Source organism: Peromyscus californicus, unplaced genomic scaffold (genome assembly GCF_007827085.1).
Source record: "Peromyscus californicus insignis strain IS unplaced genomic scaffold, ASM782708v3 Scaffold_13__1_contigs__length_99412109, whole genome shotgun sequence".
In the NCBI taxonomy this organism is placed as follows: Eukaryota; Metazoa; Chordata; class Mammalia; order Rodentia; family Cricetidae; genus Peromyscus; species Peromyscus californicus.
Window position 1 is genome coordinate 5,690,839 of NW_026294424.1, and position 11,662 is coordinate 5,702,500.

At 46.4% G+C, this 11,662-nt stretch overlaps 1 pseudogene; it reads left to right on the forward strand.

Moving 5' to 3' along the window:
- Nucleotides 1-3,069: 3,069 nt before the first annotated feature.
- Nucleotides 3,070-11,662, forward strand: part of LOC128109001 (transmembrane emp24 domain-containing protein 11-like) — a 19,103-nt pseudogene continuing 10,510 nt past the window's right edge.

An 11,662-nucleotide genomic window follows, 5' to 3' on the forward strand; every position in this document is an offset into this window, starting at 1 on the left:
GCTCAACAACCAGGCTTGAGCGGCTCGGCTGCCGAGACTCCCAGGAAGCCCCGCGGTATTCATCGCCTTTCTCATCACTGTGACAAACAACGCCAGGAGGAGAGGTCTGTTTACGTTCAGTTTAGAGAGTATGGTACAGTGTGGCAGGGAAAGTAGCATGGCTAGCACAACTTGGTCTGCAGCACCAGCTGCTGTGGCACAGCTGGATCACAATCTCAGCAAATGAGGAGGTAGAGAACAGACCAGAAACGGGGCTGGACTCTAACTGGTGAAGCTTCACCTCTAGGAGCTTATGCCTGTCAGCCAGGCCCAATATCTAACCTCCCAGAACAGCACCAGCAGCATCTAGGAGCAAATGTTCATTCAGGGAGGGTTCACAGTCAACCCAAAAGACCTAGTCACCTTCCCCAGCCCCAGAACGTGTATTTCTAGTGCTGGAGTCCCTCTTCATACAAAGCAAACATCATCCTATCTAAAAGGAGAGACAGACTCTATTACAATAACAGTTGGGAACTCCACAGCTCACTTGCATTGATGGACAGATCATATGGACAAAAAGAATCAACAAAGAAACCTCTGAGTATAACAATACTATAGACAAAGTGGGCCGTACAGATATTGACAGGGCATTTCATCTGTGATGGCTATTCTTGGCTGTCAGCTTGACTACATCTGGAATTAACTAAAATACAAAAAAATATAAAAATGGAGGGCACACCTGTAAGGGATTTTTTTTCTTAATTTGAAGCAGGTATATCTACTTCTAATCCAGACCTTTGAGATAGGAAGACACATGCCTTTGGCAGGAAGACTCACCTTTAATCTAGGCCACACCTTCTGCTGGAAGTCTGTATATATATGGACACAGAGGAAAGAAGTTTTTGTTCTTTGCCTGTTCACCCCAGTCTTGCTAGCAAGGCCATTCCTTCACTACCATTAGAACCTACCTCTTCGGGATTCTAGCATATACAGAAGACCAGCTGAGACATCCAGCCTTGTGGACTGAGCAACTACTGGATTCTCGGACTTTCCATTCACAGTCACCATTGTTGGATTAGCTGACCACAGCCTGTAAGTCATTCTACTAAATTCCATGTATATATATGTGTGTATAGATATACATATATATACACACACATATATATTCACTCTGTAAGTTCTATTACTCTAGAGAATGCATTAGCACCTGGAACATTCTCCATGATGAGCAACAGGTATGTTAGATATGTCAGGCAACAAAACAAGTCTTGGCAAATTCAGAAAAATTAAAATCATAGCTCGTAACTTTTCAGAACCCAGTGAAACAAAACTAAAACTCAGTAAGAATAATTTTAGTAATGAACAACTACATGGAAGGTAAACAACACTCTCACAAACAACTGATAGATTGATGAAGAAATTTAAAAGTAATTTACAAATTTATTAAAAAGTAGAAATAGCCGGGCGGTGGTGGCGCACGCCTTTAATCCCAGCACTCGGGAGGCAGAGCCAGGCGGATCTCTGTGAGTTCGAGGCCAGCCTGGGCTACAGAGTGAGTTCCAGGAAAGGCACAAAGCTACACAGAGAAACCCTGTCTCGAAAAACCAAAAAAAAAAAGTAGAAATAAGAATGCAACATACTCAAACCTACAGCAGCACTAATTTCTTAGTGGTGCTGCTACTCCATGGACTGCACTGAGAGGTAGTGAGTTAGCAGTTCTTCCTCTATGTGGAGCTGGAGATTTCACTGTCCTCACAGTCAGGAATGTGTCTAAACACAGATCTACCCAACACCAAACCCTCAAAACAACAAAAATCTCAACAGCTCCCTTCTTTATCATGCACTTCTGAGACCAGTTAGAGCAGTGAATTTCATATGACTCCCAACCTAAGTCCGTGCAAGACTGCTAGGAGACACCTGCGTTAGCAGTGGTGACCCTGAAGTCTGCCGACCTCCCAACACTCAGAAGCTCAGAAACCAATCTCGGTGCAAACTGAGTGTGTTTCCTCACTTTCCCACTTGTTTCAAAGTAGCCTGTAATCGAGCACCGAAGCATTCGTACACAGTACACACTCACACTAAAAAAGTGTGTTCGGGACTAGGGTATAGCTCGGTGGTAAAGTGCAAACGTGTGTGAGGTCTTGGGTTCATTCCCCATTACTGCAAAACAAAACAAAATGAAACAAGAGTGTGTACAGAAACTGGACATCATGTTCGCAGTTCAGTTAATTGCACTCTCCCCGGGTCATACTCTCAGCCTCGGGGACACACCCACCCAGCTGTAGCAAGCCAACTGGCTGGGGTCCCTTAGTTCCACCTATGCACAGGTAAACTATGCACAGGTGAAGGGGAGTGCTTCAGGAGTAAAATTCTTATTTCTGGATAGTGCCCTAAGAGCACTAAGGAACTGTCACTGACTGTCTTATGAATAAAATCCATGCTCTTTCTGGGAATGGTGGCACCCAGGAGGCAGAGGCAGGCAACTTCTATGAATTTGAGTCCAGCCTGGTCTACAGAGTGAGTTCCAGGACAGGTAGGCAGGGCTATGTAGAGAGAACACTGTCTCAACAAAACAAAACAAAAAAACCAACAAAACCAACAAAAAACAAATAAAAAAAACCCTCTAAAACCAAAAAAATGAAAATCCAGCCTCTTCCCACTTCTCAGTGCAGAGAAGTGGGACTTTGAGCCCCGGGGACCAGAAGGGTCCCTGGAAGCTGCCAAGCTAGGGAGTTTCTCAAACACTCTAGTCCCAGAAACAATCGCTCCTTCCTCTCTCCACACTTCCATGTCCTCTTCCCACACCCCACATCAGTCTCCCTTTCCCTCCGCTCATCCCCCTCCACCTCCTGCCACGCAGTGGGAGCAACCAGAAAACTTCAGGCTGGCCACTAAGGCCAGCTCTGGGCTCCACCTTAGGATCCTTGTAAAGCAGGGCACTCAGGCTTCCCCCAGCCGACTGACCTGACGATAACTGTCACTCTATCAGCACACCTCAACATCCTTAAAAGCCAACAGGCTGCAAGGACCTCTGACATCATCATCCCTGAAAAGGCCCCGAGGTCCAGATATCTTTTTCTCTGGCTCACTGGGGTTTGCAGCAATTATCTGCCCGAGTGTAGGTACTATATGTCACTTCTTACACAAATCAACTTGACAAAATTACTCAGTGAAGTACAAACGCCTAATAAGCAGTCCCTCGTAACTGGTCCATTTCAAAGAAAGGGCCACCAGGAGTGGTTAAGGCTACAGAGATGGAAATGCAGACACTTGTATGTCTTAGCTTTTTATTTTCAGCTGCTTTTTATTTCCATGCTGGAGAGCAAGAGGAGACATTCCAAGGGACATGCTGATAGCAGGTGGGTAAGATGGATTCTTCTACTGAAGGCTGAGACACAAAGTCATTTTATGGCATCACACTAATCTCTCAAAGTCTGTATTATTCAGCAGTAGGTATAACACTAAATGTTTCTTCCTGTGATAGTTTATCGAGTTACGAAAAACTGACATGAAAATTGCCTCGAGGGTGAATTATATAATTTATAATACAGGAAGCCTACTCTGACACCTTGGAATCCAAGCTTGATTTGTTTTCTGGGCTGTCAGATTTCCCCTCAAGCAGAAAATCTCTGATGTCACTTAGCATGCTAATTGTGGTTGAATATGCAGAGCGTATGTGGGGAATTCTGACCTGTCCTGTAAAGCAGGGCACACATCTCGAGTCTACAAGCACTCAGCCTTCTGGAGCCTACTGCACCAGTGGGGAGGGAGTACCCCGAGGGAGGCATGCCTCACAGAACCTGACTTTGCCGTCTACCTGTCACCACATTGATTTCTGTGTGCTCCCAGAGGCAAGCCCATTTCTACACAGGTGAGCCTCACCCTGCTTCTGAGAGGGACACAAGCATCCAGTAGTTTCAACATCATATAGAAAGTCCTACAAGTCTCCCAACATGTGAGTCAGAATCAACACCAAATTTCCCGATTTGAACGCAGGGAGAAAATAGAATTTGAATGTAGCATGAGTCTTCACAAATACTGATTATGAATTTTCATACTCTCTTCTATTGATTAATATTAAACTCTTTCAGTTCACCTTGATCATTATTCAGTGTTCTATTTCCAAGACTAATAATCTGGTTTGAAAATATTAAGCAAATATAACAAGCATGGAGGCAGAGAACAGAGATGGTGTGAGGCAGAGCTCAGAGCAAGCAAAATGGGAAGGCACACAACGGAGGGCAGCTGAGTAGTTCCGTTTTCCTGTCAGTCACTGAGGGAAGACGCTGCGCTTTAGGCCAGGGACTTTGATCACTACCCTGGTTCCAGATCTCAGTCCTGCCACCTAACACTGAGCATGTCCCTCTACCTCTTCTCTGGGCTTGAAAAACAATGGAGATGATGTGACAGCGGATACGCCTTTGGATTATGAGGCTGAGCCTAGCACACAGGAGATGCCAGTGTCTGTTCAGTGTGTTCTGGGCAGGTACATGCCTGGAGAAATCCTGGCACGCTGACCAGTTTCCTAGCAAGTTGTGAATTTTCAACCTGGATGTCAAGGAGTCATGAAGGAATAAGAGGGACGAGTAATCTGTCCATCCTGCCTGGTGTCCACGTTTGTGACAACAAACTGAAGAGTCCCTGGGTCCCTGGAGTGGTTGAAGAGGCAAGACCAGTGTGACTGCACAGTGCTCTGACAGCTGCATGCTTGTCCAGGAGCCCCTCTTTCACCTCGCTGGCTCTTCTCACGCTTCAGTTAACCTCCCTTGCCTTCAAACCTCCCTTTTCCCAACTCTGATGCCACACACACACACACACACACACACACACACACACACACACACACACCAGGTACCACTCCATGGAACGCTGAGTTCAGCTTCTGCAACTCAATGTTAACTATAGGAAACTTTGAAACACATCAGGTCATGAGTCATAAGGCATGCTTAGAGAAACATCAAATTACAAGACCCCAAAGACAAACAGGCAATAGAGAAAGATCTACAGACAATTCAGAAAGGGACTTAAAGAGTTTTAACAACTCAAAGAAAACTGGGAAACAGATGAAAATAAGGAGAATTTTAGCCATTGGAATCTTTAAAATAAACTCACATATACCCATAAGAACGGGAAACTATAACATTTGGAACTAGGAACTCATGGCATGGATTCAGTAGGAGCCGGCAGGAAGACCCTAGTGAAGGAGGTTGGACTGCCAAGCTGGAAGAGGCCGCAGCACAAAAGGAGTGAGAAATCAGAAGAGTGTGAGAGACACAGAGCCAGGCAGACGACCACACTCGTGCCTGAAGCCCACATGGAGAAAAAGGTAGAGAAGGCAACAGGGGCCATATGCAAAGAGATACGGAAACTGACGGGATTCCAAGAGCTCGGAGTGTCCAGAGGAGGGTGAATGTGGGGAGCCACACCCAGGCGCACCACAGTCCAGCTGCTGAAGGCCAGCCCAAGCCTCTTATCTCTAATTACCACTGCATTTCTGGATACACCAGACGATTTATTAATAGCCTACAAAATGCAATTCCTAACATTTAGTTTTAAAAGTCCCTTTAATGGAAACATTTTTTGTATGCTTATTTTTTCGCTGTTGTTTGTGACGTGTTATGAACCTCTATGTTTAAAGCTAGGATTTGGCTTAGTTCCGTTTGCTGTGTGAACACACTAGGGACAGCTTCCCCAGGCTCACTGGAGTCAGTCAGGCATGCCTATGTTGCCTGTTGTCAACAAAGGTTCTGTGTTCTCACATCCCTGCTCCACTGAACTGGAAAGCCTACAGAGCCTGGGATACGCCTTGGCTTTCCATAGCGCACATGATCACAAATATGCTCCTATCTTAATTTTGAAGTTACTAGTGAGATGCAAATACATGTTTAAAATGGTCTGGAATTGCCAGGCTGTGGTGGCGCACACCTTTAATCCCAGCACTCGGGAGGCAGAGGCAAGCGGATCTCTGTGAGTTCGAGGCCAGCCTGGTCTACAGAGTGAGTTCCAGGACAGCCAGAACACACAAAGAAACCTTGTCTCAGAAAAAAAATTCAATAACAACAACAAAACCCCAAAACAACAAATAATAACAAAAAAGATCTAGAATCTGTGAAACCTGAGGCTGTGTCCCAAGGCCCTACAGATACAGCAAGAGCTGTATGTGGAGTCTCATGAAATGCACCATTCTAGAAAGTTCATGAGATGACCTGAGAGCCAGTCATCAAAGTATGTTTTTCTCATTAGGACTAAACACGGCCCACAAGGGACCTGAGAAATCCACCACTTTAGAAACAGAAACTCTTGGTTAGCAGCAGACCAAGCGGCTCTGGGCAGGAAAGCCCCTGGCATGTCTTTGGCCTGCTGCAGGTGCTCTGTCAAGGCCGGCTCCCACCTCTTGGGCTTTGTCTCCAACCTTGCTAACTTGGCTTCGGAGTTCCTGCTCTAAGCCTGATGGAGAAGCGAGTGTGTCTTCAGCGCTAGCCCGCCCTGAGTGAAGAGATGTCTGAGAAGTACGAGCCTGCCCTACCTGCTGGAAGCTGAGAGGGGACGGTATAGGACTTGTCGACTAAGGGTACTGCAGCCAAGCCCAGCATCAGAAACCCTTGCCTGGAACCCTCTGAGAGATACATCTGTGTATGTGATCTGGAGATCTTCTCTCGTTTCCTTTTCATATTTGTTTGTTTTTGTTTTTACATCCCCATTGCAGTTTCCTCTCCCTCTTCTTCTCCCCCCAGTTCCTCCCCCATCTTCCCTATCCCCCCAGCCCCCCCGCCTCAATCCATTCCTCCTCCATCGTTTCTCTTCAGAAAAGGGCAGGCTTTGGATATCAATCATGGATCTCAACCAGCCACGGCATATCAAGTTGCTGCGAGACTTCTGTTAAGAATGGATGGAGCGCCGGGCGGTGGTGGCGCACGCCTTTAATCCCAGCACTCGGGAGGCAGAGCCAGGCAGATCTCTGTGAGTTCGAGGCCAGCCTGGTCTCCAAAGCGAGTTCCAGGAAAGGCGCAAAGCTACACAGAGAAACCCTGTCTCGGAAAAAACCAAAAAAAAAAAAAAAAAAAAAAAAAAGAATGGACGGAGCAACCCAGTAGGAGGAAAGGGGTGAAGGACCAGAGAAGAGTGTGAGAGTATGGGGGAGAGTGTGTCTTTTACTCCATGTGTTTTGAAGCCCTTGCCATGTGGTGAGCACAGTGGCAAGCACCGTGTCCACAGGTGACAGTGTGTGGAAGCTTCTATCCCAAGGAGTTCACTCGGCACACTCTCTCCCCGGCTTCCTCCTCCCATAAACAATGCTTCTCTTCTGACATCTGCTGGCCACACAGGGTATGGCACCACCCTCTGTTAACTCTTGCCTGCCTGAGGAGAGGAGTGGAGTGGAATGAGCTTAGGGCCAGAAGAATCTGGGCAAAACCAAGCAGAAACTATCCTCTACTCCTTCTGATAATGTGATATTCCAGGAACACTGGCATTTTAACAGGAGGGTCAAACTGGCGTTCATCAGTTCAGAATCCCTCATTGAGCATATGCTTTAGGATATGCTTTCATTTGACTCACAAATATTTACTGAATCTCTACCACATAGCCAAGCCTTGATCTATCATCTACCACATAGCCAAGCCCTGCTCTATCATCTACCATATAGCCAAGCCCTGCTCCAGGCTTATTACAAGGCTGGAGGTTAGAATAAAGGGGAATAAAATGTCTCCTGCTCTCTGGCACTTCAAAGAGCATAGATGAATGCGCACTTTGTCCCCAAGAGGCACGCACAGAGACAAACATGCTGGCAAGGACAGCTCCTTGTGTGCAGGTGTGGGACTAGCAATGAGCAAATCCTGCGAAGACAAGGTGTGGCCACTGTCAGAACAGTGGCACTCCAACCATTCCAACGGGTGGCGGCCAGAAGGGTGAGCCACAGGGGCTTTGGTGCTAGAGAAATGGAGAGCCCTGCCCCGATTCCATACACAGCAAGGCTCTGGACGAGCCTCAGTAGGAAAGACACAGCTAGAGCCAGAAGTTTCTGAGAATGGCAGACACACAACAGACCCCTAGGTCATGTTTGGAAGGTGAAATTCCACACTGACTTCAGTGAGTTCTTCTCCAGGAGCAGCCAACACCCTCAGCAGAATGGTTTGTCACCTTTGGGGCCCTGCTGCCAAAAGTGTACAGTGTTCCCCATGTACTTGAGAAGAAACGCACGCTCTGCTGTTGCCTCGCACAACGATCTCCACACGTCAAGAGGGTCTGTTGCTGCTGCGGTTCCCTGTCCCTGTTGGCTCCCGTCCAGTTCTATGAAGTACTCAGAGGGCTGCGGAAGCATCAGTTTGCCTGGTTCTTTCTTGGATTCTGTCACCCGTACCCATGTGTTTGGAAGCGCCATCATTTGGTGAACTTCTGTCTCTTCTACCTCTGTGTGGGGTCCCTTACCCCCAGTAACTTTTTGCTCTGATGTCCACTTTATGTGAGCCAGTCCAGCTTTTTTTAAGTCACGCCAGAACGGCCTATCTTATACTTCTTAGCCTTCTGACAGCGCTATGCTCAAAACGGTTTTCCCGTAGACTGCACTGTAGCCATGCCGTTAAAGTCCATCCTAACACTCTTTGTCTGGTCCCTGTTTAGACTATACCACACACCTTGTAATTATCAATAGCAGAAGTTACGCCTGCCCTTTTATTATTTTCTTTTCATTTTTTTTGTCTCCTGTTTTCCATTTCCTATCCACCTGTGGACCGCTTGAACGTTTTATATTTTACTCTGCTTTATCTATAATGTTTTCACTGTATCTTTCTATAGTTTTATTCCTCATTAATATCTCCTAGTATGAATATCTTATCATTTTAAGAGGAACATAAAACCTTAACTATAGCCGGGCGGTGGTGGCGCACGCCTTTAATCCCAGCACTCGGGAGGCAGAGCCAGGTGGATCTCTGTGAGTTCGAGGCCAGCCTGGACTACCAAGTGAGTTCCAGGAAAGGCGCAAAGCTACACAGAGAAACCCTGTCTCGAAAAACCAAAAAAAAAAAAAAAAAAAACCAAAACCTTAACTATACCATTTTTAATTGTTTTAAATATTGTCTCCTTAGACACAGAAAGGCACAGCAATGTTGCAATTTTGCTTTCAACTGTCAGTCACTTTAAAACGTGGAGAATAGCAGGTGTGGTGCTGTGGGGCAGCGCTGGGGAGGCAGAGGCAGGGGATCTCTAGGAGGCCGACCTGGTCTACATAGTGAGTTCCAGGCCAGCTGAGGTTATACAGTGAGATCCTGGGATGGAAGGCATGTACTACTGTGCCTGGTTAAGAGTTCTTTTAACTTGGCCTGGGAGAGATGGCTCAGTCGTTTAAAAGCTAGGCTCACAACCAAGAATATAAGCATTCTTTTAACTCAAGTGTCCATGAGTTTCTCTTTTTAAATCTTTTTTTAAATTAATTTTTAAATTCATTTTACATACCAACCACATTTCCCTTTCCCTCCCCTCACTCAGCTCCTCCCCTGCCCCAGCCCATCCCCATCCACTCCTCAGAAAGGGTAAGGCCTCTCATGGGGAGTCAACAAGGCCTGGCACATGCAGTTGAGGCAGGGCCAAGCCCCTTCTCCCTGCATCAAGACTGAGCAAGGCATCCCACCATATGGAATGGGCTTCAAAAGCCAGCTCACGCACCAGGGATAGATCCTGGTCCCACTGCCAGGGACCCCTCAAACAGACCAGGCTACACAGCTGTCACCCACATGCAGAGGTCCTAGGTCGGTCCCATGCAGGCTCCCCAGCTGTTGGTCTAGTGTCCATGTGCTCCCACAAGTTTGGGTCATCTGTCTCTGTGGGTTCCCCATCATGATCTTGACCCCCCCCCTTTGCTCCTATAATCCCTCCTCTCTCTCTTCGACTGGACTCCCAGAGCTCGGCCTGGTGCATGGTTGTGAATCTCTGCATCTGCTTCCATCAGTTACTGGATGAAGACTCCATGATGACAGGATAGTCACCAATCTGATTACAGACAAGGCCAGTTCAGGTACCCTCTCCACTATTGCTAGGAGTCTTAGCTGGGGTCATCCTTGTGGATTCCTGGGAATTTCCCTGGCATCAGGTTTCACCTTAGTCCCGTAATGCCTCCCTCTATTGAGATATCTCTTTTATTGCTCTCCCACTCTCTCCCTCCTCCAACACGACCATCCCAGTACATAAAAACAAAACAAAACAAAACAAAACAATTCTTTGGTCCTTGAGTTTCTTAATCTTAAATTTCGATTGATCTAAGTCTATCCTCCAGGATATTTCGTTGTCTGTAGGACTCTGGTTGCGCTCTTTTGGTGGTGAAGCATGTGCTAACACTTGCCGGTGCCGGTGCTCCTGGCGTCCGTCATTCATCATCCCTGACGCCCCGTTCGTCACGCACTCCTTCCCTCAGGTGGTCCCTGGTCTTTAACTTTGGACACTGGCTGTGATGTATGTGGATATGGATGTCTTAGAGGTTTAGCCTGCTCGGGTTCCCCAAGCATCTTGAATGTGTAAGTTTATGTCTTTTACAAAATTCGAAGAGATTTTAGTAATTATTTCCTCCATATTTTTCCCTGGATTTACACTCTTTTTCTTTTCCCCTGGGACTTCAGAAATTTTAAACCTTTGATCATTATTCCATAGTCTGTGAGGCTCTATGGAAACACTGTTCTCCATCATTGAGATGTGACCCACCCCCCACCCCCCACCCCCCACCCCCCCACCCCCGCACTGGTCCAGTTTTCCTCACTGGTTCTTTCTCATCATCATTGGGTCTACTCAGGAGGGTAAAGTTTCCTAAATTTAAATACTTTTTTCTTTTTCTAATATGTTTATTTTGTTCTTTCTTTATTTTATCTTTTTATTAAAAATATATTCTTTTCTTTTATAATATATCCTGTTTACAGTTTCCCCTCACCCCTCCCAGTTTCTCCCTCCCCTCCTGATCCACTCCTTTCATGTCTCTTATTAGAAAGAACAGGTTTCTAAGAGATAACAACCAAATATGACAAAAGAAAGCATAATAAGATAAAACAAAAACTATCACATTGAGGCTGGACCAGGCAACTTAACAGAAGGAAAAGAGCCCCAAGAGCAGGCACAAGAATTAGAGACCCACTCATTCACACACTCATTCACATACATCTATAAAAATACTAAGCTGAAAGTTATAATATATACACAGAGGATCTCGTTGAGACCTGTGTTGGCCCTGTGCATGCTACCTCAGTCTCTGTGAGTTCACATGAACCCTGTTCAGGTAATCCAAAGAGCCTTGTTCTCCTGGTGTCCTCCATCCCCATCTCTTCTGGCTCTTACACTCTTTCTGCCTCCTCTTGCATTGGCTTTCCTGAGCTTTGGTGGGAGGGATTTGATGGAGACATCCCACATAGAAGTGTATGTTCCAAGCTTTCTCTCTCTCTCTCTCTCTCTCTCTCTCTCTCTCTCTCTCTCTCTCTCTCTCTTATGTCTGGCTTTGAGTCTCTGCATCTGTTCCAGTCTGCTGCAGGAAGCTTCTTTGGTGATGATTGAATAAGGCACTGATCTATTGTTTTGTTTTTGAGACAGGGTCTCACTCTGTAGACCAGACTGGATTCAAACTCACAGAGATCCGCCTGCCTCTGCCTCCCAGGTGCTGGGACTAAAGGTGTGCACCATTCTGCCCAGCCTCACTCATCTTGTTCTTTTC